The sequence below is a fragment of the Ammospiza nelsoni genome, chromosome 5 (assembly GCF_027579445.1).
Source record: "Ammospiza nelsoni isolate bAmmNel1 chromosome 5, bAmmNel1.pri, whole genome shotgun sequence".
Taxonomy (NCBI): domain Eukaryota; kingdom Metazoa; phylum Chordata; class Aves; order Passeriformes; family Passerellidae; genus Ammospiza; species Ammospiza nelsoni.
This window is the reverse complement of record NC_080637.1, coordinates 30,549,032-30,555,514: the sequence shown is the minus strand read 5'-3', so window position 1 is coordinate 30,555,514 and position 6,483 is coordinate 30,549,032.

Sequence of the window (6,483 nt, the reverse complement as noted above, 5' to 3'; positions counted from 1 at the left end):
TTGCCTGGCATAAGCAACACTTGTTCATTTGTCAGAAGAAAACGAAGAGTTTTGTTAGTCTTCACTGTCTTGCAGCTTCAGTAGTTTTAAAGAAGGTAATATTTGTATTTGAGTAATTAAACAGAAAGATAAGTTCAGAATGTTTTACCGAGCACTGGGCATGAGAAAACTTGGGTCCTGATCCTAATGCCTGTATGCCTGTGAGGAACCTGCTGGCTCCACAGATTGTCAGGACATACATGCCCCACTGAATGAAGTCAAACCATAAAAAAAGTAAAGCAGATCCCATCATCCTTTGTGTCTTCTCCTCTTCCCACCATTTGCACCCCTGCAGACACCGTGTATCTCAGCCCAGCTGCAAAAACAGCTACCACTAACCAGATGTTTGTGATCACAAATTCAGTGAGAGATACTCTGCCCAGAGCTGGCGTTGATAAAAGACATGTGAACTTTCTTCATGCATTTCATCCAAAACAGCTTGTGTTGTTCAAAATTATCCTGGAAAGCTCTTGACTTTGTACTGAAGCAAATGAGGAAACTTCCCAGCCAGTTTGGTGTGGGAGCAGTAACACCCCAGTGCAGCACAACCTTTCCACAGCAAGTTTCTTATCATGACATTAATGTGTGTTTGGAACCTGAGACCTTGCTTGGCTCAGAAGGATTACAGCTTCAAAGACAGTGGCTAGGAAGAACTGACTGAAGGAAATCCAACTGCCTGCCCACTCAGATTTACACTACCAATTATATTTTCTGTTTAGCATTCCTGTGTGCCTAGCTTCCACATGATTATCCACAGATAGATAAAAGGCTAAATTAGTCATACAAGTTCTGATAAAGTCTAAAAGAATCACAGATTGGTTACTGCAGCTGCATACATTTTATAAGCACACAAAAACAAGAATATTTGTAACCTCTACCACTGGAATATTTTTTAATAATTATATGGTCTCATACAGCAGTGATCATCTACATATGATAGTGTTTATTTATCTATTTGTGTGCACCTAATCATGAAACCTGATAAGACAATATTTTAAAGTTCTTCAACCCTATGTGCTTTAAAAATGTGTTTGCATAGTACTGTTAATCCATTGGAGTAGAATTCTCCATCTTTAATTCATTCAATAATAAGGAAAAAAAAATTTGAAATAAGATTTTACAATAAATGTACTGGGCATGTTTTTCACTCTATAAACTAATGTAACACCTTACTATTCTTCAATACTTTGAGCTTGTGGATTTATGATTGTTTGGAAAGACTAACAGCTATACTTTCTTATGCAAAGTCTGTTTCCTCACTGCTGGGGTTTACATGCTCACATAGAAACCTATTAACTGAGGCATGCATTTAAAAATAGATCAACATAATCTACTACCATATCATCTTCATCATAAGCAGCTGGAGCTTCAGACTTATTTAATTTTTTTTTTTCAAATGTAGCACTGAGTAATAAAATATTTTGTTTACCTGCAAAAGCTTGTAGTGACTCCACACAGAGAGAGTCATACACCTTTCTCTTTTTAACTGCAGGGTTTGGGGCCAAATCCTTGGTGAAGGTCTTTGACTATGAGCAACATATTACTATGCAAATAAAAAGTCCTTACAGCAGTAAAAGGTATCATGAAGGGCTATAAAATTTTGGAAAATACCATTTATTTCTGCTACATGTACTGAAAGTTGTCATGAAAGGTACAGCCACATAGTATGAAGCTGTACCATCTGTCAAAGAGTGAAAAATGTTCATATATCACGAAGATCAGAAGCTGGATCTGAGGCTAAGCTTTTGCCAAACCGGTCAATGAAGTTAGGCACTATCAAGAAACAACACAGATACATTTTGCCACAATGGAGGATGAGCTAGAAGCTTATGGGAACCCCAAGACAGTCAGGCAGAGACCACCAGCACCCCCAGCAGCAGGGCAGTCCCTCACCCCAGCCCTGCAGGGTCACAGTTCACCAACAGACCCAGGCACAGGTACCGAACTCGGTCCATGGTCCACCCAGGAGGGGCAGCCGGTGTTCCTGCAGAAGAGCAGCAGGGCCAAGGCTGACTATCACGTGGGTTCAAGGTCCAGTCAGGAAACAGGGCTGGAGGCAAGGCTGCCTATAGTGTAGTTCAAGGGCCTGCCAGGAAGGCAGCCAGCAAATCCACATGCAAGGGACAGAGCTGGACACAGATCCACGTACACAACCAATAATGGGATGTCCAGGCATGAGCTTAAACAGGCAGGGTGTGGGTGGGAGTCCCAAGGAAGCTGGGCAGGGCAGCTAGAGCCTGTAGAAAACACAGATTTCACCACTCATTTACCTGCAGAGGGAGGTTCCCAGGGAAGCCAACTCTCAAGCAAAGGGCCAACATCCTGACTCTGGTACTAGCTCATGGCCAGCCAGCACCCAGGTCCTTCCTGCCCTGTCCCTCTTCCTCCTGTGCCTTGGAGGGATTTGCTACAACAGCAAAGGACTGACAGGACAAGGGATATGCAGAGGTGTGGCCCATTCTGTGTTGCAAAGACCTTAAGGACCATTGGGAATAATGAGTCCAACTGGGATTTGTGTCAGTCACAGCTAGTCTTACACTCAATGGTCCTTCAGTTTTTGGGAAGATGGTGTACGATCATCTTGCACCAGTGACTGGCAACAAGATTGTACACATGCAAGAGAGAACTCAGCCTAGGGTGTACTGCAGTATAGGGTTCATGACAGAATCTCAATGTAAATTTAGTAAACAAAGTGATGATCTGGTCTCTAGATGAGTTTCTAACCTCTCTGTGACTCCTAATAAGGTTCCTCCACCTCTTTCCTCACTATTTTTTTTTTGTCAAGTCTTCCTATAGGTTCATTTCAAAACTTTTCATAAAATCAAAAGCAACAGAGCAGTTTTTCTGTATCATTAAGCCTTGGCAATGTGCCAGTCTGATCTGAGGACTAATGGTCCTGGACCTGATACAGAATGAAAGTGAAGCAGCAAAGAACAGAACAAAACATTGCTTGCCTACATGTAAGGGAACCAGAGAGAGAGGTGTGTTAAAGCAACACTGTCAGTCCTGTTAAATTTCTACATGATAGGAATTTTTATACATAGGTGAGTTATTTCAAACATAGGTCAGTTATTCTCTCTACAGTGATATTGCCCTATAAATCTGTAACAGGAAAAAATTCTAAATTTTTATACTTTCTGAGATAATTTTGGTCACAGTCAGGGTCACCAAGTTTCTATTTGACCACAAATGGTATTTGTTACATACAATTCCAATAATAATAAAATAAAGAATGTAAAGTTTGGGAGAAAAGCATAAATGATCGCTATGTCTAGTACACTGATGTAATAATTAACCTACATTTCTTTCATCCTGTAGCATATTTGTTTTATGTTATCTCAACAATTTTGTTTCTCTGTGAGACTCTTCCATTTCAGACTGTTATCAGAAAATCATATCAAATTTGATCATGACCTTGAGGAATTCTGTAAACCAACATGACATTAAAAATAACTTGGCAATCAGAACAGAAAAGAAAAAATTGTATATCATAATAGCATTCACTAGCCACAATTGACTCCAAAGTTCCATTAAAACCATGTTTCCCTTTTTAAATATATTACCAACTTTGACATTAATTAGTGCATCTCCTTAAAAATATGTAACCATATTGTATTTTAAATTATGTTAAATTTCTAATAAAGGGATTCTTTTCCTTCCTGTAGCTTCCTTATTCATTAACAGAAGCCAGTATCACCTCCTTAAGCTTGTCTGCATGTGCTTACCTGTGCAAGTCTGTATGTGGAATAAAAAAGAGACTCTGTGATCTAGATTTTCTGTGTTTCTTAATTTGATGTAGTGTCAGTTATATATGTTGTTCCACATATGTGCCAATCATGAGTTGACTAAAAAAACCCATTGTTATGTATTCTATACATGCTAGCTACTTATAGAACCACCTGTATTTTAAAATTCTTCAGATAGTTTGCACAATTTATAGTTACTTTTTGATGTCATAACACAAGGAATGTGTAATGTCTCTTAAATCCTGGGTCAAATTCCAGGGACATTATTTCAACATCCTCCATTACAAACACAGCAACATGAAATCCATCAAATCTAGTGGTGCAAAAACTGTAGCACATGCACAAAATCCTGCACCCAAAGACTATTTGACTGTTCAGATGACTACATTTCCCACACAGTGAAGTCTCTGTATCATGGCAAGTGAGGTACCTATGGGCTACAAGAAAATCCAAAGTACCTGAATCATATCATAATCTGTTTGCAATCCAAAGAAGGCCATCAGGAGAATGATGTAATAAGCACCTCCACAGCAGCAACCAAATAAGTGCAGTCACTCTTTCCCTGCTGAATGCCAGGACAAAACTTTCTATGGAATACCACAGTAGTGCAATAAACCTCAAAAAATGTGTATTTACCTGCCAAATGACAGTAAAATTGGTATTGATTAAAGGTAGATTTCTATCTCTGTTAAAAGATTATACCTATACATTTAATAAAAAAAGCAAATGAATGGCTAAATGACATGTGAAGAGCTGTGCTGTTTATGGAATAATTCTGTTCTAATAGCAACATAAACGAACTACTTAAAGGATTTTAAAGGAAGTAATAACTGCAGATACTTCTGTAAATGTAAAGTAGATTCTGCTTGTCATACTCCAAGCACGTACTTAAACATTCAAGGAAAAGCCAATTTAAAACATAATATACCAAGGGGAAATAAAGGTATTGAACATATTTATGGTTCCACAACAAAATCTTTCTACATTTTTAAAGAGGAAGACAATATTTTCAACTCCTTCCAATTTATTTTGGACTCACAAACTATTCAATACATTTTATTTATTGGTATTATAATGGTATTATAAATTGTAGATTATTTAGGCTTAGACTTAATTACTCTAGTTCTGTACATATCTTTCCAAACTCAGCAAACATTGCCAACAGAGAGCTCCATGTCTCTCTCAGATCTATTACTACTCATATACTCAGACAAAATTTCCTCTGAATAACTGCACTGCAAAACTGCTAGTTCAGCACATTGAAACGAATACTACTATATTGCTTTCTCTAATAGCGAATCATCACTGCCAGTAAATAATGTGGATAGATTTGGATTTGCCCTACATGGCTGCCTAAACCCATTTCCATTCAGCTGCTCACAGCATTTTCAATGAAGTCACTTATAATGCTGTGTCATTCATTTCCTAAGTGAGGGGCGTTACGCCGCTCGCCTGATACGCAGGCGAGGAAATCTACAGTTCTTGGTAGGAGCAGGGCTGTCAGTCATCCAGTGAAAGTGTGACTCAGCAGCTCCTCAGTCTGTAAAAGCCCTCTGCACGCAGGAGATAAACAGAAGGGGGATGTCTTTCCAAGCACATAAATTCTCTGGTATGTATATAAACAAAAATGTCCTTACCACCATACAGAGTTTATGTAATAATTTTGTTCACTAATTTATTTCAAATCTTCTCTTCGCATACAAGGAAGAGGGTATAAACTAGGTTATTTAACCATTCCTAATTTTTGCCAGGAATTGATCCATGAAGATTTCTTTGATTAAATTAAAGATGTTCATTTTATTTACTGAAAAGCTGTACACATTAAGGTAGGAGAGTGATTTTTTTCTTCCCACAAGAAATGGGTTTATAAATTTAAGTCATAATTATTCACAACTAAAAACCATCTTTCAAAATTAAAAAATAAATGGCTACAAATTTTCTACACATGGACACCAACCCACTTACAATACTCAAGGCCTACAGCAAACAGTCTAAAAATGTGAGGGAGAAGTCCTTCCTGAGAACATCAACACATCAACACATCAACATGAATACAGAGCAACTGCAAAAAAAAGTCAAGGTAAAAGCTGCTTGCTGACATTTTATGAAAGACTCCTGGTCTAAATTTCATTCTCTTACAAAGGAGAGAGTACCTAAAACATCTTGAATAATCTTCATTTTCTCTACAACAGGAATCCAAGGAAACTGAAGTTTCTCTCAGATTGACTAGGACTCTTTGACTTCAAGAATGATAACCATACAATGTAGAATAAAGGTGTATAAAAGGAGTATAAAACCCAATTCTTACTGTGCAAAACATGGGGATATCAAATTAACTGATCAGGAAGAAGTCTGGGGGGAAAAATTTTAAAATAGAAGAAGCTTCTGTAAATGTCTAAGTAAGTTTTGTCACTGCTTATGATAAATACCAAGCATGGGTTCAAAAGTGATTCAACAATTTCATGTGGATGAGTCCCAGAAACTATGAAACACAAACACATGGATACAACCTATGCTTCAGTAAATCCCAAATCCTAAACATCAGATTGCTCAAACATTCAACTGCATGGTCCTATCCTCTTTCCTACCTTTGCCACAGAAAAATCCTCTACTGGCCACTGTCAGACACAAAGTGTCAGATTTTAGGGACATATTTTGATACTGTAAATAATGATTCTTGTGCTTTATGCACTGGAGA